The sequence below is a fragment of the Triticum aestivum genome, chromosome 3D (genome assembly GCF_018294505.1).
Source record: "Triticum aestivum cultivar Chinese Spring chromosome 3D, IWGSC CS RefSeq v2.1, whole genome shotgun sequence".
In the NCBI taxonomy this organism is placed as follows: Eukaryota; Viridiplantae; Streptophyta; class Magnoliopsida; order Poales; family Poaceae; genus Triticum; species Triticum aestivum.
In genome coordinates, this window is record NC_057802.1 from 450,582,401 (window position 1) to 450,602,099 (window position 19,699).

A 19,699-nucleotide genomic window follows, 5' to 3' on the forward strand; every position below is an offset into this window, starting at 1 on the left:
CTCGCGTTGTCAACATGGTCAACGGACATGAGGAATGAGGAGATGACTTTACTTGGAGAGGTTGATAGTGGGGACCCACCAGGGCCATAGCCACAAGTACGCAAGTGCCTCTTTATTATATACAACTATAATTTTTTTGCTTCCTCCTGGTTTCCTGACATCACGGTCCCACACCATTGTCAACCTATGTAGTCAATAAACGAGAGAATTGCACAAGGAGCGGCCGACAGCTGGGACCAAGCAGCTCGAGCAGTATTTGTGTTTTTGAGTTTTTCTTGAGCGATGTTCTTGTTGTTGTTCAGAGGAGAGCAGGGTATTAACTCGGCGGGCTGTGGCCCGTCTAGCCCAGGACAGATATCCAGCCCAGATATTAATTTCTTTTAAGCTAAAAATGGCTAGCCCAGCTTTTTTTTTGAGGAATACCCAGGCAAGGTCAACTTGTTATTCTCCGTCCCGCTGGGCTGCAAATCTTTCCTAGGAGGGATGCATTAGGCTTCACAAGAAAATGGACTTTAAGAAATAATAAATGGGATGTAATTATAAAAACTGGGCAGTAACTATAAAAAAATGCACCAAACACGTAATTAGTTTAAAAAAATATTTTTGGATTTTGAAAATTTTAATATCATTAATTGTAGCGCGCGCAATATTTCGTTGGATTTTTACGTAATACAAATTTATTTTAAAATTATTTTTAGTCGGACTAGAAATTTTGGGATACGAATATTTCGGATCCCATCAAAATGGGGAATTTTATTGAATTTTGTTTTGAGCGGTTGGTTGAAATTATTAATCATTGTCCTAGCTAGAAAATAGGTTGTACTTTTAACAAACTTTAATGGGCTGTAGTAAATTCCATTAGAATTCAAAAATGGGTTGTACATTCTTACAAATCTCAAATGGGTTATATGTTCTCTGCCACACACTTGTGGGCCTACAAAGTTGACGCGTCCCCTCAAAAAAACTAAGTTGACGCGTATGCAAGGCTTTGTCAACTTATAGTCAACACACGGTTCTAGCAGCAGTGGCCGTTGGATGTCCATCCAACGGATGCCGTGCTTCTTCTTCAATCTTGGATATTCTTGCTTCAGCCGCCCAAAAAATAATTCCTCCCCCTGACATCTGGGGCGCACCATTTCGGAGGCTGACCTGTGGCCCTACTAAGTTGACACGTACCATGGGCTTTGTTAGCTTAGTCAATATAAACGATTCTAGCTGCAGGGACCGTACGATGTCCATCCAACGGCCGTCGTGCTTCTTCAACCTCTGGTCTTCTTGCTCCAGCCGGCCAAACCAGCACCGGCCGTGCCGCCTGCTCCTACCTCCCGTGTCCGGCTGTGCTGCCACCGCTGGCCATGCCATCCCTCTATACTCACCCACACCTCATGTTATTCTCCGGCGACGGCAGCCTCACACCACAGCCGAAGCAGTCAACCCACGTACTCCCCTCCGTGTGGGCATCCACTGCCACATCTTCGCCGCCTCCACGTCGTTCCCTTCCTAGGCCTCGCCGTCGTCCACCGCCTTGGTGCTCTCGGCGCGGTGTGGTCAACGTGGTCAACGGAGGACAGCCATCGGAAGAGGACTTTAGGCGGTGAGGCTGACTGCTGGACCCACCAGCTACATCTTTGAACACAAGGAAGTGCCTCCTTATTACTCGCAAAAATAAAAACGATTCCTCCCCCTGGCAGTTGGGACCGAGCAGCTATATCTTCGCACGCAAGGAAGTGCGTCCTTATCCTCCCTGACCGCTGGGGCCCACCGGTCAAAGCGTACGTAGCGTTGTTTGTCTGGTCGCGAATGTGTACGTACATACTGGTCGATTGGTCTCTCTACAAGTATGAACCGTGGCCGAGTAAGTAGAGGCACGTGTCGTTGTAGAGCACCCTAGTAGTTCACGCAGTCCTGTCTAAGTCCTGTACACGTACGTACAGCCACAGGGCAAAAAATACGGCCACGTACGTACATACGAGCGAGGTCTCGAGCATGTACTCGCGCATATATATATATATATATATATATATATATATATATATATATATATATATACGGACGGCCAGGGCTTGTGTACATGGAGAGGCAACGGACGGCAGCAACGGCGTCCTGTTCATCGGGTAGCGAACCAGCTGGGTTGGAACGGAGAAACAGCGTCCTGTTCATCGGGAGGCAACTGACTGGGTCGGAATGCGTCGTGTTCATCGAGAGCCAACCGGCTTGGACGGAATAGCCGATCGAAACGAGGCCTGGCGTACCGCAGAATGGAGGAAACGGCCTTGTGTTCGACCGGCCACGGTCGAAACGGGATCATGTTCATCGGGAGGGGTCTGGCGTACCGCAAAACGCAGGAAACGGACTTCTCTTGGACCTCCTACGGTCGAAACAGGGTCCTGTTCATCGGGAGGGGTGTGGCATACCGCAAAACGAAGGAAACGGACTTGTGTTGGAGCACTACGGTCGAAACGGGGGTCCTGTTCATCGGGAGGGGTGTGGCGTACCGCAAAATGGGACTCCACGGGATACTGTTCATCTCCACAGTCGACTGCCTCCACGGGCTACTGTTCATCCACCGTCGACCTCCTCCAGCCTCCACCTACGACTGTTCATCCACAGGCTCCTGTTCATCCAGCCTCCACCGCTCCTCCACCGGCTACTGTTCAACCACCCCTCTCCACGGGGTCCTGTTCAACCACCCCTTCATGGGCTACTGTTCATCCAGCCCTCCACCGGCTACTGTTCAACCAGCCCTCCACGGGGTCGTCCTGTTCATCCATCCCTCCACGGGGGCCTATTCATCCAGCGGCAACGGCCTCTACTACCACGGGGTCCTGTTCATCCAACCCCCCACTGGGAATTGTTCATCCAACCCCCAACAACGCTCACTGTTCATCAAGGGAAGGAGGCAGCAGGTTCGATCGGCTTCAGTTAGCAGCAGTAGCGAAGGATCACTCGGGTTCAGTTAACAGCAAGGGATCGATCAGGGTTCAGTAACATAGCTAGTGCAATCGCTCGGGTTTAGTTAGAGCCCAACGCCTCGCTCGGGTTCAGTTAGAGCACAACGCCTCGCACACACGCTCATACATGTACGAGAGAAACGCGCAAACCTCCGTGCATCGCTCGGCCCCGACCACCCACCGTAAGCGGGAACTCCCCGATATTTTCCTCGTCCTTGCTTCTACCACGGTTTTTTCCGTCATGGACAGCCCAAAGAATGTCATGCAGCTGCGTCTCCGGCCCGCCCACGACGAAAAGCCCATTTTCTGTCATGATTTTTTGTCATAGAAGTAGGAGCCCACCACATCTATGATGATACCGGGTTTTGTCACAATTATCGTCATAGAAGTGTCATAAGCATGACAGAAAAAAAATTCATTCGGCCCAAAATGTCATCGATGTGTCTTTTTTTTAGTGGAGCATCGAGGGTTTTAGGAGGTTCCCCATCTCCATGAGTAGCAAGTACATCTAATTTTTTTTGGAGTTTCGTGTTCCATATCCATAACTAAAGATAGAGAACAACTTAAAACAGGAAATAAAAACTACTTAGTGATAAAGCAAACAAGCACACACGAGAATATTGACCCCATGCTATTGCTCCCCGGCAACGGCGCCAGAAAAAGGTCTTGATAACCCACAAGTATAGGGGGTCGTTTGTAGCCTTCTTTGATAAATAAGAATGTCGAACCCAACGAGGAGCTAAAGATAGAACAAATATTCCCTCAAGTTCTATCGACCACCGATACAACTCTACGCACACTTGACATTTGCTTTACCTAAAACAAGTATGAAACTATTTTGCAAGAATAAAACTAGGAGTACTTTGCGAGAATAAAACTACGAATAAATTGCAAGGTAATAAAAGTGGATATCTTTTGTCAACAAGAAAGTCATTTGTCCCTAGGCAATCGATAACTAGACCGGTAATCATTCTTGCAATTTTACATGAGGGAGAGGCATGAGCTAACATACTTTCTCTACTTGGATCATATGCACTTATGATTGGACCCCTAGCAAGCATCCGCAACTACTAAAGATCATTAAGGTCGTGAAACCCAACCATAGCATTAAGTATCAAGTCATCTTTACTCCCATACGCCATAACCCACTTATCTACGTTTACGCTGCTGTCACCCCCGCAACACCAAATATAAGCAAACCATGAACATATTGCAACACCCTACAACAGGGGCCCCTCCGTTTCCGTGACACGGAGGGCACCGTAGGATAGCACCATAAATAAAATATACAATCATACCAACCAAGATCACGGTTAACCCATAGGACAAAATGGATCTACTCAAACATCATAGGATAGCCAAATATCATTGGGAAATAATATATGGAGTTGAGCACCATATTTAAGTAGAGATTACAGTGGGGAGAAGGGAGGTTACACCGCTTAATAGAGGAGGAGAGAGTTGGCGTTGACGGTAGCAAGATTGTTGATGTAGAACGCTGTCACGATCCTTGCCCCGGCGGTGTTCTGGCGCCACCGGGAGAGAGGGGGAGAGAGCCCCCCTCCTTCTTCTTCCTTGGCCTCCCCCTAGATGGGAGGAGAGTTCCCCCTTTGGTCCATGGCCTCCATGGCGGCGGAGGGCGGGAGCCCCTCCAAAAAACAGGAATTGGCACTGGGCACTGGATCAATGGGTTAGTCCAATAAATCATATAAAATGTTGCCAAAAATATGTGGAACTTGTATAATATTGGCATGAAATAATCAAAATTATAGATACGATAGAGACGTATCAGTAGCTAGGGGGCACGCGGTGCTCTGAGTTATCCGCCATAAGGATCTCGGCGGTCGACTCGATGCTCTCGGACTCCTCTGAGGAATCGCCGAGTGATCTTTTCGGGAGTTCGAGGGCGGGCTCGTCGAACTCGATAGCCTCCACTTGTTCCACTGTTGCCTGAGTGGCGACAGCGTGTTTGATCCAACACTGCAGTCGTGAACGCCCGGAGCGCTTGCGACGGCGTACAACGGTGGGATGGGCAACCACTCGGTATGGAGCCGAGGGCTGTCGGAGAAGGACTTCGTAGGAAGAAGCTCGGAAGTGCATCGCACCACGGGTGGGCAACACCTCCACGTCCAATGGGGCCTCGCGTAGCCATGCTGAGTCGTCGGCGATGAAGGAGATTTCCTCGAAGCGGATTTCACTGCCGACTGACATGATGACGATGATCAGGAAGGAATCCACCTACACCATGAAATTTTGCTAGACGCCTAGCCCCACGGTGGGCGCCAACTGTTGGGCTATGATCCTGACAATGAGTACTAGGGGTACGAATAAGGGGAAGAGACTAGCTACGGCGTAGGTGTAACACACAATGTTTAACGAGTTCAGGCCCCTCACTCGGTGGAGGTAACAACCATACTTCTCGTGCCCTGAGGCTTGCTTTGATTTGATAGATAGAATTACAGGGTTGAACATGCCCGGCTATGGAGAAGGGTGTGGCTTATATAGGGTGCACCGCAGCCCCATGTCTCCCACGCCACCAGGACAATTAATGCCATTGAATGAGGCAGTTACTAGTGTAATGAGCCTATACTACAGCAGTTACAGGTAATGGTAGCTATAACTCTATTTAGTGGATGACTTAGGATTCCTCGACCGTTGCAGCTCCCACAACGCCTCTTGCCCTGTACGTCCGAGTGGTTGCTCGTCCGCCGAGTGACGTGTGGTTGTCCGAGTGTTGCAAAGCCGTCCGAGTGATCCTCCTGATGGATGCATCTGAATGCTGGCACGGTCCAGGGACCTACCTATGATGATGATGGGCCCCATGTGGATCTCAAATGATGGGTCCTTGACCCTACTTGAATAGGTGACCTCATCACCAAGCGCCGCCACCCCACCGATCCGCACCACCCGTGCCTCGGACGAGGTCACCACAACCGCAGAGCCGCCGGACCACCCCATCAAGAAACACGCCACCACGCCGGTCCCAACCAGCGACAGCGGCCCACGCCGCCTCAGCCCATGTCGCCTGCTGGCAGCCGGCCAGAGCAACTGCCCGAAATAGATCTGGCCGGGACACCCACCACCGCCGCGCTCCCGGCGAACAGCCACCCGCGCCGCCACTCAAGGACGCCACCACTGGGCCGCCCCGGCCGTAGTCACGCCACGCCGCCCTGCAGAACCTCGCGCCCCCACTCGATGCTGCTGACCCGCGCCAGCCCACCGCGAGGAAGGGAAAAGGCCCCGCCGCCACCGACAACGGCGGCGAGGGAAGGGAAGGGGGTAGGGGAGGCTAGAGGCGGCGCTAGGGTTCGCCTCCCCGGAAGCGGGCGAGACGAGACGAGGGTCCTCCCAATGTGGTCATTAATTCCGAAGCGTAGCAATCAAGTAACTAGTATACAAAAGTACAGTCACTCAGCTAACCGTGTTGCACGTGCGGCTTGCTACAATACATGCATGCACCATTCTGCCCAAGCGCCGATCTACCTCATACATACACAGTTGACACCTATGTACATGTGCTCCTGCAATGCGCTTAATACTTGTCCTACATTACATAATTTTACTGTTGAGTACCGTGATTATTAGGAAAGTTAGGTTAGCGTAGGATATTATTCTACCTTGCCTTGTACTCCAAGATGACCATGTACTCCTATATATATGCCCACGAGGCTCAAGCAATACAACGAACGATTTCAACAAATCTCTCTATCCCTTCTAACATGGTATCAGTTTCCGGGTTCTAAACCCTAGCCGTCGCCGCTTCCGCACCCGTGCGCCACCCCCGGGCGGTCGGCCTCCATGCCCGCTGTCGGGGGCCACGCCGCCAGTAACTAGGGTTCGTCCCCCAGTCGTGTTGACCGGCTACCCTAGAGAGTCTTTTTCCCGAGCCCTTGCTCCCGGTTTTTTCGCTCTCTCGCCGGTCGTTTTGATCGGCTTTTTTGGGGGTTTTCCGATCTACGCTTGATCGGTTTGCGTCGCCCGCCGCCGTCGTCGACCACCGTGCGCCTCTACTCTGACACTCGGGCGACCGGCCGGCCTCTTCACCGACCCGCGGCCTCGCGCGACAGACGGCCGTCGTTCGCGGGTCGGCCCGCTCGTCGACCTACGCCGGCCGTCACCGCCCTGTCCCCGAGTTCAGCGTGCCCCTCCATTGATCGAGCAATGGGCTGCCGCTGCGTTGCCCAATCGGGCCGCAGCGCCGCCGCCCCGTGGTTCTCCCCGTGGCCGCACCGATCCGCGCCGCCGCTGCGTCGCCCCTCGGGCCGTAGCGTCGCGGCATGTGGTCCCCGCCGCCGCCCTGAGGTTGTTCCCGTGGTTTCACCACATCGCGCACTGCTGCTGCGTCGCCCCTTCGGGCCGTAGTGACGCGGCCCGTGGTCAACCGCCGCACCGAGGCCGTTCGCTCCAGGTCGTCCCCAAGGCTGCACCGACCCTCGCGCTGCCGCTGCGTCGCCCCGTCGGACCATAGCGAGCGTGGCACGTGATCCCTGCAACCGCCCTGAGGTCTTCCCCGCTTCGCCCTGACCAGCCCGCCGCCGTTGCGTCGCCCCTTCGGGTCGCAACGCTGCGGCACGCGGTCTACCGCCGTCCACGCGCGTTGACTTCCACGTGATATGCGTCGCGCCGCCTCCCTTGGCGCGGGAACGTCACCGTCCGTGCCGGTCTTCCTCACGCTGTCGGGTTCATTTTCACCTACTTCGAGCACCGCCGCCACGCTCCTTCTCTAGCCGCCGCCGCCTCCTCCTTAGGCCGCCGCCGCTGCTCTTCTTCCGTGGCTCCACGGCGACTACCTCGACACCGGCGACCCCCGACTCGACACCGACCACGGCGTTCTTCGCACGGCTACCTCGACTACGGCTACACCACCTACGCTCTCGGCTACCTCAACAAACGGCACAAAGGGCTACCGCCTTGCTTGAGCAACCTCGTCGGTTTCTACTCCAGCCACGCCTTCCGTGATGCGTCGACCGTTACGACTGTGGGGAGGGTGTCGTTCGGCTTGTCTTCGGATTCTTCTTCAGTCTCACCGTCTGCGTCGCTACCGTTGTGACTGCGAGGGGATGTTGACTATCATTGTTATTTAGGAAACATAGGATAGCGTATGATTTATTCTACCTTGCCTTACTCCAAGATGACTTTGTACTCCTATATATATGCCCACGAGGCTCAAGCAATACAACAAGTATTCCATCATATTCCGCAACAATTTCTCTCTCTCCCTTCTAACATTGACCATGAGACCGTCAGTTACTGGCTTACTGCAAAGAGAAGGTCGTGTACGGAGAATGGAAGTTGTCCAAGTCTCTGATGGAGATATCTGGTGAGTAAGCAAGCCACATGCCAGCGTGAACTCTGTCGATGAAGCCACACACCAAACGGTCCCCGAGTTTTCTTCTGGAAATCTCGTGCATGTTGCCAAATTCATTAACTGCGCATACGCATTCATGTGATGTGCCAGCTGCCGGCTTCCATGAGATGAGAACATAGACACATAGTACTACGACACTAGATCGGCATCGCGCCTTGGCGCGAGGGTACCGGTCCCAACGATGTGGCGAAGCAAGTAATGGTCAAAGTTAGTAGAAAGCCAGGGTTTATCAGGATATAACAGAATAAAGGAAAGAAGAAGTATTCACATGTAATAGGAGCAAGACATCATAGATGGATACCAAAACTGTAGTACAACACATCTCCATAGCCAACAGAACGACAACACAACACATTTGAGGATGCAATGTTCATATACATGGTAAATTAAAGGATACAATTGTTCATACACGGTAGATATCAAGTACAAAAGGATGGATAGATGTGACAAAAGGGACGCATTCACAAAAGAAGAGGGAGATCACATGGTAGTTTACACGGTGCATCACAGGACCTAGTGGCATCGAATGAAAGTCTAGTCCCATGGTTCATGAATCCAAACAAACATAGGGACTTGTATAATCTAAGAGTTCCTGGAATCACAGTAATTGGTTGTCAACAAACAAAAATAACCACCAGTTTCCGAAACCCCACTATGTATTAGTAAACATATGGTTGTCACATAAAAGTGTCTTCATCCAAGGAAATCAAAAACAATATTTATGGTTGCTTGTTATGACCACGTCACTAATACAACACATACATCAAGTACTCCAACCCTAATGGGGAAATGACACACTATCTTCCCATGAAAGGTTATGTGTAGGTAAAAAAGAAAACAAAAGAATTCATGGTTTCTTCACTGACAAATTCATTTGAAGCAAGTGGAAAACTGGTAAAGCTTTGGAGCCTTGCACAAGGTTGAAACTTTAAAGCCTCACATTCCCAAACAATCTTAAGGAGGGCCAACATAATTGAAACCAAGAAGAACTAAACAATATATCAGCTAGAGAGCAATACCTGCACTGGCTAATGATGACACAGTGGCATGTTTGGGAATAATTATGAAAGGTTCCTATTCATCTTCACACGGTGCGTGTTTCAACAATAATTCTGCCCCTGATATAAACAATTTTAGCGAGTGAGAACTTCCTGTCAATGTATCTCCCTGAAATGAAATAAGTTAATAATCAGATTTCATCCTCCCTAGAATGGAGCAAATTAATAATTTGATTACATTCTTATAAGCAACATATTGCCTAAATACTCCATAGAGGTTACTGACAAGTAAACAACATAAGCCACATGCATCAACAGATAAATATCACATGTCTTTCAAGAAAAAATATCACATGCCAGCAAAATAAAGGTTTTGGTAAGTATTTTCCTTCATGTACTCACTCTACAGGACAAACAAATTGGTACCAGGAATCAAAAGGACCAGCTTTTTTTACTGAATAGTAAGGATTAGCTAAATTGATGAACCAATTATCACAGTAACTTCAACTCCATCATGGACACTATCTATTTTCAAAAAACAACAAGGATCGACTAAATAGATAAAGCAATTATCTTATACACAAACAGAAAGACTACATCTACATATCTAAATAGAAAGACTTCATAATTGGCTTCTATCTTACCAATGTAATCGACACCTATAATTGACTCACAAATATTAAAGCCTAACCCGAACCAAAATGGAGGTCACAATCTATTACCTTGACATAAGAAGTACCAATATAAAAAAATATAGGCAAAACCATTTGGAACCTCGATAACCAGAGTGGTGGTTACATAAGAAGTGGTTTCACCATTTGAGAGAGTGTGGCCATGAGTTTACTGCTTAGGTTTCACCAAAGCATTCAAAACTAACATGTTGATTAGACAACGTGAAGAGCTACAAATATTTACTGGTGCAAGTTTGAAGAAAATGATTCAATAAATAGGCGCTTGTAGTGAAACAACTGGGAAAATGTTTCAATAAATAGGCGCTTGTAGTGAAACAACTGGGAAAATGTTTCAATAAATAGGCGCTTGTAGTGACTCATGATATAACCACTAAATCTTCTCTAGCCTTCAATTGAATGTACTATTTTAGAATTAAAAAATTGCACACAAGAGCATGTAAGAGGCTCAAGTACCTCTATCAAGACCAAAAGCAACACATAAAAGGCGTATCAAAGAGTTCACAGGTTTCCCAGTTCATGGATACATTCCTGCAACATATAGCAACATAATGATCCAGCAATAGGTACCTCTGTCAAGAAAATGCTTCACATTATACCTAATCGTATTTAAGTGCCAGGAGGTTAGCAGGGAATTTCTAAATAACTGGATATGAAAGAGAAGTAAAACAAAGCAACACATATGGCCTTTTGAAGGGGGCAAGTAGATCAATGCTACCTCTGCATATAAAATTAGGCATGTTTATGGGAGACGCAGCGTGCCGGCTGGATCCCCTCTGCTATGGCAAAAGCGGCAACCTGCACGACAGGAGATGGAAGGAGCATCTGTGTGTGTGTGTGTGTGTGTGTGTGTGTGATAGAGAGAGAGAGGCTAAGACGAATCGGCACCACGAAGGGGAGCCGCACTGGCAGAAGGAGGCTCACCTCATCACGATGCCCTCATCAGCCCCTATATGGCAGCGGCCTCCGGTGCGGTCTGCCGGCAGATAAGCAAAATCCAGCAACCAGAGCACTGACGACCTGCTTGAATATATGCAATCCTCAATTGACATGAGCTATATATAAGTGAGCAATTCAAAAATCCATTATAGCAAGTTTTAGCCTCCTGGCTTGTTTAAGTAGTGAACCACTAATTAATTTTATTATCCTGGTTTGTGTAATTAGCTCCATTGTAGAAAGATTCATCCTGGGTTGTTTAATTAGGGAGCCACAAATTCATTCTAGCATCCAGGTTTGTTCAATTAGTGAGCCACTAATTATTCAATCAATCGAGCAGTAGATACACACAATCAGTGATATATATGCAACACTAATGCAACCATTACTTGCGTTGCTCTCATCATGACACACATCATCTGCTTGTCATGGCAACACACTTACACTGATGTACATGGCATCAGGTTTCAGCATCCATGATGCAAAAATAGCAAGTAAAGCTACATGTATGCTACCTTACTTGATTTAAACAAAATATATGACTTCACTAATCTTATTTTCTCAGAAAACCAATGTTCTTTTTAGTTCCATGTAAAAAATAGTATTGTCATAAGAAAATAATCAATTGATCATTTGCTAAGAAGTATCCATTTATCCCATACAACAAATTAAAGCAAAAAGAGAGAAACTAAAAATGAGCATAAAGGAACACTAAAAATAGACAGATCAGAGGAGGAGGGGAAGTTAGTACGTGAAGAGAGCTGGGGGAGGAAAAAGAGAGGATAAGGGCTCACCGGAGGACAAGTAGGGCGGCGGTGAGGGGTGCCTGGCGGCACGGGAACAGGAGAAGCCTTCTCTCGCTGGACGCCGCGTGCCCCCGTGCGGCATGAACCTCGCCCGTGCCCCTCCTCGACCCTGTATCGACCTCCTCCGCTCTTCTCTGGTGGCAGCGGGACTAGCCCCGTGTGGCTGTGCTCCTCGGGTGACTGTGACCGCGACCGCTGCCCCTATGCTAACCGATGCTGTCAATGACAAGGAGAAACCTACAGAAATATATATGTTGCTTTAGAAAAATCGACAACACATGCATGAAAGACCAAAATCTGAAAACTGTGCAAGAACATGGATGTACAAATTAAGGGCACAATCTCACATTCCTCAAGCAATCAATTTACATGGTCTATAAAATTGCAGCGTCTTACTAAAATACAATCAGATAGAGCAGCTCAGATCGAGCTGCCGCTATATTCTTTTAGGCTCCACTAATTGTGAAGATACATGTGTAGAGTCACACGATTGAAACAATGAAAATAATAGATCATTGCGTACTAAACGAAATTACATTTTCCAATTTGAAGGTATGTTAGTGCTCTCAGCTACCTAAACCGGCTCCCCGCTCAAACCAACGCATCCACTTGTACAATCCATAATATATCAAATCACACACTAACTCACAATTAACCCAACAGAGAAAGCCAAGGAATGATGGAGAGGGGATTTTGGTAGTGCAGGAGAGGGTAATTTTATACCTACTATGTTGACCCGAGTGCCGAAGAACACTGCCACGGTGGCGTCGACCTGAGAGGAAGTAGGCAGGGAGCACATGTCAGGAAGTAGGCAGGGAGACAAGCAGCAGGAAGAGGAGATATCTCACTATCTCCTGTTATCACTGATTTCCATAGTCCAATCAGATCATTTCTCTCTCAGCAAAATAGACAACGATATTCAGTTGTCTGAAGATATTCTCAAAAGGAAATGGCATTTTCATCTTTAAAAGGGTCAAAGATGAACCTATAATGTGAATGTGTATACGTATGTTCCAGAAGCGATCACCAATTTTAACTGATTTGTGAAGTTCACCTTTGTAAGAAACCAAACCATACTAAATGAAGCTACTGCCATTAGCACTGCCAAAAAAATGCTAATACTTCTATCAGCGATAGGAGGATACCTTGGAGAACAACAAAGCATTACATATAACTAAAGCGCATATATGTGAAATATTTGTACTAAAGCCAAACTGTAGTTACTTTTTCAAATGATTGTTTGACTGCAGATATATGTTGATTTTATATACAAGAAGTATGGTATGCAGAAGTAGATATAAACAGCAATGTCCCAGATGTAGACTATTTGAATTCTAATAATCAGGTATTATACCCCAGAATTAAATTTCCAAAAACTATACCAAATTTGGTTTGGATTTGTGCATAAATCTTGGTGCCCTTGCTCCATGGAGCACCAATTCAGTGTCCAATATATACTGTATCAGTAGTGTTCTCCCTTACTGTTTCAAAACAACAAATTTATGTTATACAGGAGGCGTAGTTGTGAAATGAGCAGCAGCGAGAGTATCCAAGAATCAAATGGGGCATCTGAATTACCTGGGTGCTCACTGAAATAAATTGTGCAGAGACCACAAAGAAATGTTTCAAGGCATTGCTCTTCATCGTAGCTGATCAAGCGCTGAAAAACATCCTCTACAGACAGAATCTCTCCAACAACCAGAGCATCCACAGGAGCCATCGTACAATCAGACTTGAGTATGATTATCCTGCCATCAAAACCAAGATGAGAGAGCGTAGAGCCCTGCACCCACTTAAAACTAACTTCCTGTCCAGACTGCTATGCCCAAATCGATTCAAGCATGTGACAAAGGGCAGTCACCTGTCTTGGCTAGTGGGTTTCAGAGAAGTTGTGTAGTTTCCAGACCAACAGACAACCGACCATGTCTCCGGTTGTGCTAGGTGAATCCAGACCTTGGGCAGGTTATCAAATTTTAGAAAGAATTAAACTGGAGAACCCCACAAAATTATGTAGCTGGTAAGGTTGGAGGATGTATATTACCTGGTCGACTGAGAAGTGCCAAAGACCAGTCCATCACTACATTCGCCAAGGGACACAACACCTTAAAGGGCAAGCGAAGGCAACTAAATTTAGCAGTAAGGGGTCTACTTATCCACGGAGATTAGGAGGGGAAACAACAATCAATTTGGTCAAGAAGAAGGCAAATTGAAACAGGGTCAAACAGCCTGTGAGTGTATCTTGGGGATGGATAAGCACAAGTAAGGAAGAAAGCAACTAACTTTGACTCCCGGATACAACACCCTTGCGCAGCCCAAGAGAATCAACATACATGAGCCAAGCACATACCAAGCAGAATAAGGGATTTTATCAATTAATAATAATAGTTTTGTATTTTTCTACTAAGTAGAGCTCCAGGCTAAACTTTCCGCTATTGATTGACCTAACAAACCATAACCACGCTAATTTGTAGGGTCTAGAACTCCAGGATAAAATACCATGCTTTTTCAGTAAAATACCATGTTTATTTCACCAATGAAACCATAGCCATGGAGTAAAACTAATCTATGGCTATTTTTTTACGGAGGGAGTACATGATAACATACACAACCATCATTTCTACGAAAAATAAGCATGGGTATACAAATGGAGAAGCTTACCATTTTTCCTTATCTTGCAAGAAATTATCTTCTTGGTACTTGAAGCATGAGACAATTTGTCTTTCTTGATCAATCTACATAGATTATAAGATTTGCATTCCGTTAGAAATCAAAATCCCAACCTTCGCTAACTTAACCAGACACATAAAGTACAGTGCAAAGAAAATAAAAAATAAACCCAAATGATACAAGCTAGGACGGCGCATTAAGGATGCGATATATGATTAATAAGAGGAAGGGTTGGTTATATATATATTAAAGTGGAGAGAGGGGGGAGATCCTTTATTGCAATTGTTCTTCTAATTCTTGGACTGTTTGAGTAAATATAGCTGATAAAATATTAGAATAAAATTAGCATTTATACTCAGATTCTATCATGTTATTCCTCAGACATCTTGTGGGCTGTTAAAAGGATCACATATATGAAGTAACAGAGGCCTTTGTTATTTGGTAATCTCTCATGTGGCCATTAATCAATCATATACATATTAGCCGCGACAAAAGAGCTATGCACATTATCTACCCTACTTCTCTACCTAGACCAGTTAGTGTTATGTGTGGCTGTAGATAATAAAGTACATCATCACACCTTTGATCCATAGGTTAAGGTAGCCTTCCACCTCAATCATCACATCAAATCTCTTTCTATGAGCTGAGAGGAGAAAACCATCAAACATGGGATAATAAAAATGGATTCACCATGAAAGAGTAAGGAGAGACTTGGTACCTCTCATTCATTGCAGATCAAGATGAGGCAAGGATGCGTTGGGGATGGAGATGGAACTGCTGCTGTTCAGCAACCATCCACAAGAAGAGGTGATTCCGCAGTAAGGATCGGGTACCCGTATCGCGTCCGCTGGTTCCTCATGATGGATCCCCTCACAGAAGACAGGACGATGGCGCGTCAGCCTCGTCGCCCGCAGCACCCATCTTCTTCTATCTAGATGGGCGGCATGAGGTCGAGGATGACCCACTGCTTCTAACCCTGGCTGCAATTCACCGCAGTTAATCTACACAATAAGATCTTGTTCATCAAATCTGAAAACGAATGACAAAAAGGTTCAGTATCAAGACCTGAGCATACACCCATAGAAAAAGAAGGCATGGAAATTGTTTGTCAACATCCAACCAGTATATATATAGAACCAGAAACACAAAATAGCTGCAAGACCAAATAAAAAGGCATCAACAACACACTTATGTAAAATAGTGCAAAGTAAAAAATCAATCATATATTGTACACTGTAGTAGGAGAGATGTTTATTATCGAGTCCATGACTGTATTTGCAAGCTACTGTGAGAACAAAGGAATCTGACCAAGATTTTTTTTTTCATCTTCTCCAATAACAACAGGAAAAAAAGATACAACCAGCTCTCCTAGATGTATATATCTAGCAATTAAAATCACTGTAAGAAGGAACCTGGTAAAAGCAGCCATACAAATCTATGGTGTTCAAGTGTTCGGTAAAATTGAACAGACGATGCTTGAAACTATTTAAAATGGAGATTTGGAAAGAGGCAAGTAATTGCAGAGTAGGCTTGTACTGGATACCAATCATGGTACTCTCAAAAAGTAAACAAAAAATCAAATCATGTAAATAGACATGACAATTGCCGTATCCATTGACCTTGAGCTCAACCAAGCCGTACAACACGAACCTAAGTAAGAGATCATATTGGGATAAAATGACATACAATTAGAAAAACCTACCAAATAGCACAGAAAATTATGTGCAGGTTTATGGGGTAAATGATATTCATTGATGCTTAAACCAACTAATATATATTCACTCACATGATTAGCACTTCAGTACAGCATCATAATAGTTAGCATGATGCTCACTACAGTAGCATAAAAAGATATTGGTCACAGGTTCATAATAAAAATGCCGGAACACATGCAAGTGAATAAAAATTCATCAAAGAATGAGTTTCTTGATCATCGATGGAGAGTTAGAGATGCAGATTCTGAACTTCTTTTGACCAAGCATGATTCAATCAAACTGCCCTTTTACCCACATCATGGGAGCTGTTCACATGAACACCTTGACATATTTGCGTGACAACAAAAAAGCAAAGGAAAAAAACAGGAAGTAAAATCATAGTAGGTCATCTATTTCATATCCACGCATGCATAATCAATATCTGTCAATAGTGTAGGTGGAGAAACCTCACCGGCTATCATCGCCAATAGGAAACTCCCATGGCTATGGCCATTTCTTCATCATGAAAGAAGCAAATAATCCAGCCATACTCACACCAAAAGGGCCAGTACTCCAGTAGCGATGCATTGGTTGTACCGATCACTGCTCGCAACACATACACACTGCAAAAAAAAGTTTTCATAAAAATCAAGCACTGCAAATAATTGGGATGGTCAGGTAGATCTGAGAATCATACAATTTGTCCTAACCTCCTGCAGTATTGGGATGGTCAGGTGGAGCAGCATTCTTATACGCCCTGCCAACCGTCAGGAAGAACGCGTAAAGCCACAAGAAAGTAACGGACATTATGACGGCGAACCCCTCAAAGGCAGTGCCCAGCAAAGGCACCGGATGAGGTATGTACTGCAGAAAAAAATGATCATAAGCTTCAGAAATTGTAAGTAAAGGTCAGACAGCAGCTACGTAGGACTGATGATGCATGTACCTGGGAAAGAGCTACCAGCAGTATGATCTCTGGAAGACCGATTTTGATACATTTCATGACCTACATAGCATATTCATACTGTTATGCTATTGTTATGCCCACTGCTGTCAACTACAGCCAGATTGAATTCAGAAGTGTAGATTTGTGTATGCACAACATAAAAAGTCTTACACTTGGGAATCGAAGCTTGTAGAGCCCGAATCCAACGAGCGCGATGAGCATCCCGGTGACTGCAACACAGCTAATGCAATCCGTCACACGGTCACACACGCGTTGAACTCGAGGGAGAGGGAAACATGACCTCGAGGCGGACGGCGGTGAGCTCACGCACCTAGGTCAGGGCCGAAGAGGGTGCCGCTGTAGACGACGTTGGGCGCCTTTTCGCCATGGTCGGAGACAATGCGGTCCGTGGCGAAGCTGTCGGTGGTGGTGCGGAGTCCGCATCAGCCCGACCGCCGCTGCTACTGATGGTGTCGGCATGGAGCAGGCAGTGGACGGAGGAAGCATCCCTCCGTTGAGGGAACCACGCCGGGGGGGGCCCTGGTCGCCGGGATGCGTGGCGGCTGCCGCGGCCCCCTCCTGTCGGCGGCAGAGGCGGCGCGCGACCCAGAGCAGCGGGAGAAGACCTTGGCCGGGTGACGCACAGTGATGCCGGCCGCCTCCTCGTCGTGCTCGTGGCCGGCGCTCCTCCTCCTCTGCCTGGCCCCGATGGGGAGGAGGAAGGACGGCGGCATCAGGGGTGAGGGATGGACGGAGGCTCCGCTAGATGGACGCCGCGTTCTCCATCCCCGCCCTCGTCCCGGCTGCTGCTGCTCTTCCTTCCTGCGTGCGGCGGCCCGGTTGGCCGTCGACGGCATGCTGGTAGTGGGGAGAGCAGCTAAGGCAGCGAACTCGGTGCTGGGAGATGTACGGGGAGGAGAGGAGGACGGGACCATGGCGGCGACGGCTGCGGTGGAGAAGGGGAGAATGGGCTAGGGTTCTCACCCAATCGGGGACCCTCCTCGCTCCTATGCCAAGCGCAACCACCCACACGACGCCACGCACAGCCACGCACGCGAATTCCCGCAAATGCCCTCGGCGGGGTATGGGAATTACGGCGGTGGCATGAGATCTTTTCGGTGGAGAGCAAACTATTCATTGTAGCAGTAGCTTCATGTCGATCCAACGGCCCAGCTCCTCCCAACGCCCGGAAACGCATCAAGCGACTCGATCCGACGTCCGACAGTGGCTGAGCTCTGAGAAGCCTCAGGTTCTCCCAACTAACATAGTAGTCTGATTACTCCTATATGAGATGTTCAGAGCAAATTTACCCAATCAGTTAGTTGTCCTTCAGAAACTACAGCTGGCATTTCGGTTCATAGTTAGCCTTGCATCCATTTGGACCCCTTCAAAGACGGTACGATCCAGTCATATTCCCTCGAGTAATGTCATTTTCCCGCTCGGCGGTCACCAACTAGAAGCGTGTGTGCGTGACCATACTAACCCTAATTTTAACCCGCTAAAGCCAATCAACTGGGAGTCGCAGTTACGCACTGCGTGTATGTTTTCTCGGTAGCATAGCAGGCATGATAGCTCCAGGAGGTGGTTACTGTCAAACCCTAGCTAGAATTCGGGTCAAATACCCGCAGGCAGGGGAGAAATTCTTCGATCGGTTGGTGTATGTTTTCTCGTATAATTAACAAGGACGCAGGCCTACGCTCCGTACTAGGCGTCGCATTCCTCAAACCTGGATCGGTCAAACACGTAGATTCAAGAACAATTTTCTTGCGGAGACCCATGAAATGCGTCCGAATCGCGCGCGACTTTGAGGTACGTACATATACTCCCTCCATTCGAAAATACTCGTCGAAGAAATGGATGTATCTAGACGTATTTTAATTCTAGATACATTCATTTCTTCGACAAGTATTTTCGAACGGAGGGAGTAGCAAAAATTTGTAGCCATGCGTGGAAGTCTAAGCCGTTTTGTTTCGCATATATGATGGTTTTGGAAGTCTCTAAAATACATACAGTTCTGATGGTCGTTTGCTCTGACCACTAGGAACATACATAAACCTCGCCATTTTCTGTACCATGCGTGGAAGTCTAAGCCGTTTGTTTTTCGCGTATATGATGAATTTGGAACCTTCTGAAATAGATGATCTGGATGGTCTTCCCTCTGTGCGGAGGTTGACCACAAGGAAATTGCTCGCACATTCGTGGCGACTCTCAGGTCAATACGATATAGCTTTTCTATAATCGGACAAGTCAGGTCAATTCGAAGAAAATGGTACCGTGCACACAGGTCCTCGATTATTCTCGCCCTTTCGGTACAAAGAAGCTAATCTCATGCACTTACTACTTGTCGAGGCTTCTTTAGCTAGTTAGTTAATGGATTAACAGTCGTGTCATGTCAACTTTCGAGACCGAACATTTCGACATGTCGAACCAGGACGTACTGACGGAAGATGGCCGGACATTGCCCATTGGTGAATGGTGACTAGCTACTGTGAGAGGCCAGTTTCACGTTCTACCAAGAGAAGGAGATCATCTCTCATATCAAGATTCTGAAATCGAAATCAGGCATTATTGCAGCACATGCGGGCCAGTTCTGGTGAGAAACCACCCCATTGTTTTTGGCAGGGAAGGGAACAACCTAATCTCG

The 19,699-nt window shown here is 47.0% G+C and overlaps 1 long non-coding RNA gene across 27 annotated transcripts; it reads right to left on the minus strand.

Moving 5' to 3' along the window:
* Positions 1–8,673: 8,673 nt before the first annotated feature.
* On the minus strand, positions 8,674–18,065 carry LOC123079577 (uncharacterized). Of its 27 annotated transcripts, none has more exons than XR_006438048.1 (19): positions 17,387–18,065; positions 17,227–17,285; positions 17,056–17,115; positions 16,820–16,973; positions 16,582–16,732; positions 15,481–15,568; positions 15,134–15,395; positions 14,996–15,058; positions 14,407–14,480; positions 13,790–13,850; positions 13,610–13,701; positions 13,327–13,496; positions 13,131–13,229; positions 12,472–12,520; positions 11,737–11,985; positions 10,931–11,029; positions 10,725–10,804; positions 10,463–10,537; positions 8,674–9,486 (listed from the first exon to the last, which is right to left on the minus strand). It is a non-coding gene; the product is annotated as an uncharacterized lncRNA (long non-coding RNA). The 27 variants fall into 27 exon arrangements; XR_006438043.1 differs by having other exon boundaries at positions 10,463–10,605; positions 10,931–11,026; positions 17,387–18,063; XR_006438046.1 differs by having other exon boundaries at positions 8,674–8,911; positions 9,339–9,437; positions 10,725–11,026; positions 17,387–18,063.
* Between the last annotated feature and the right edge of the window lie 1,634 nt (positions 18,066–19,699).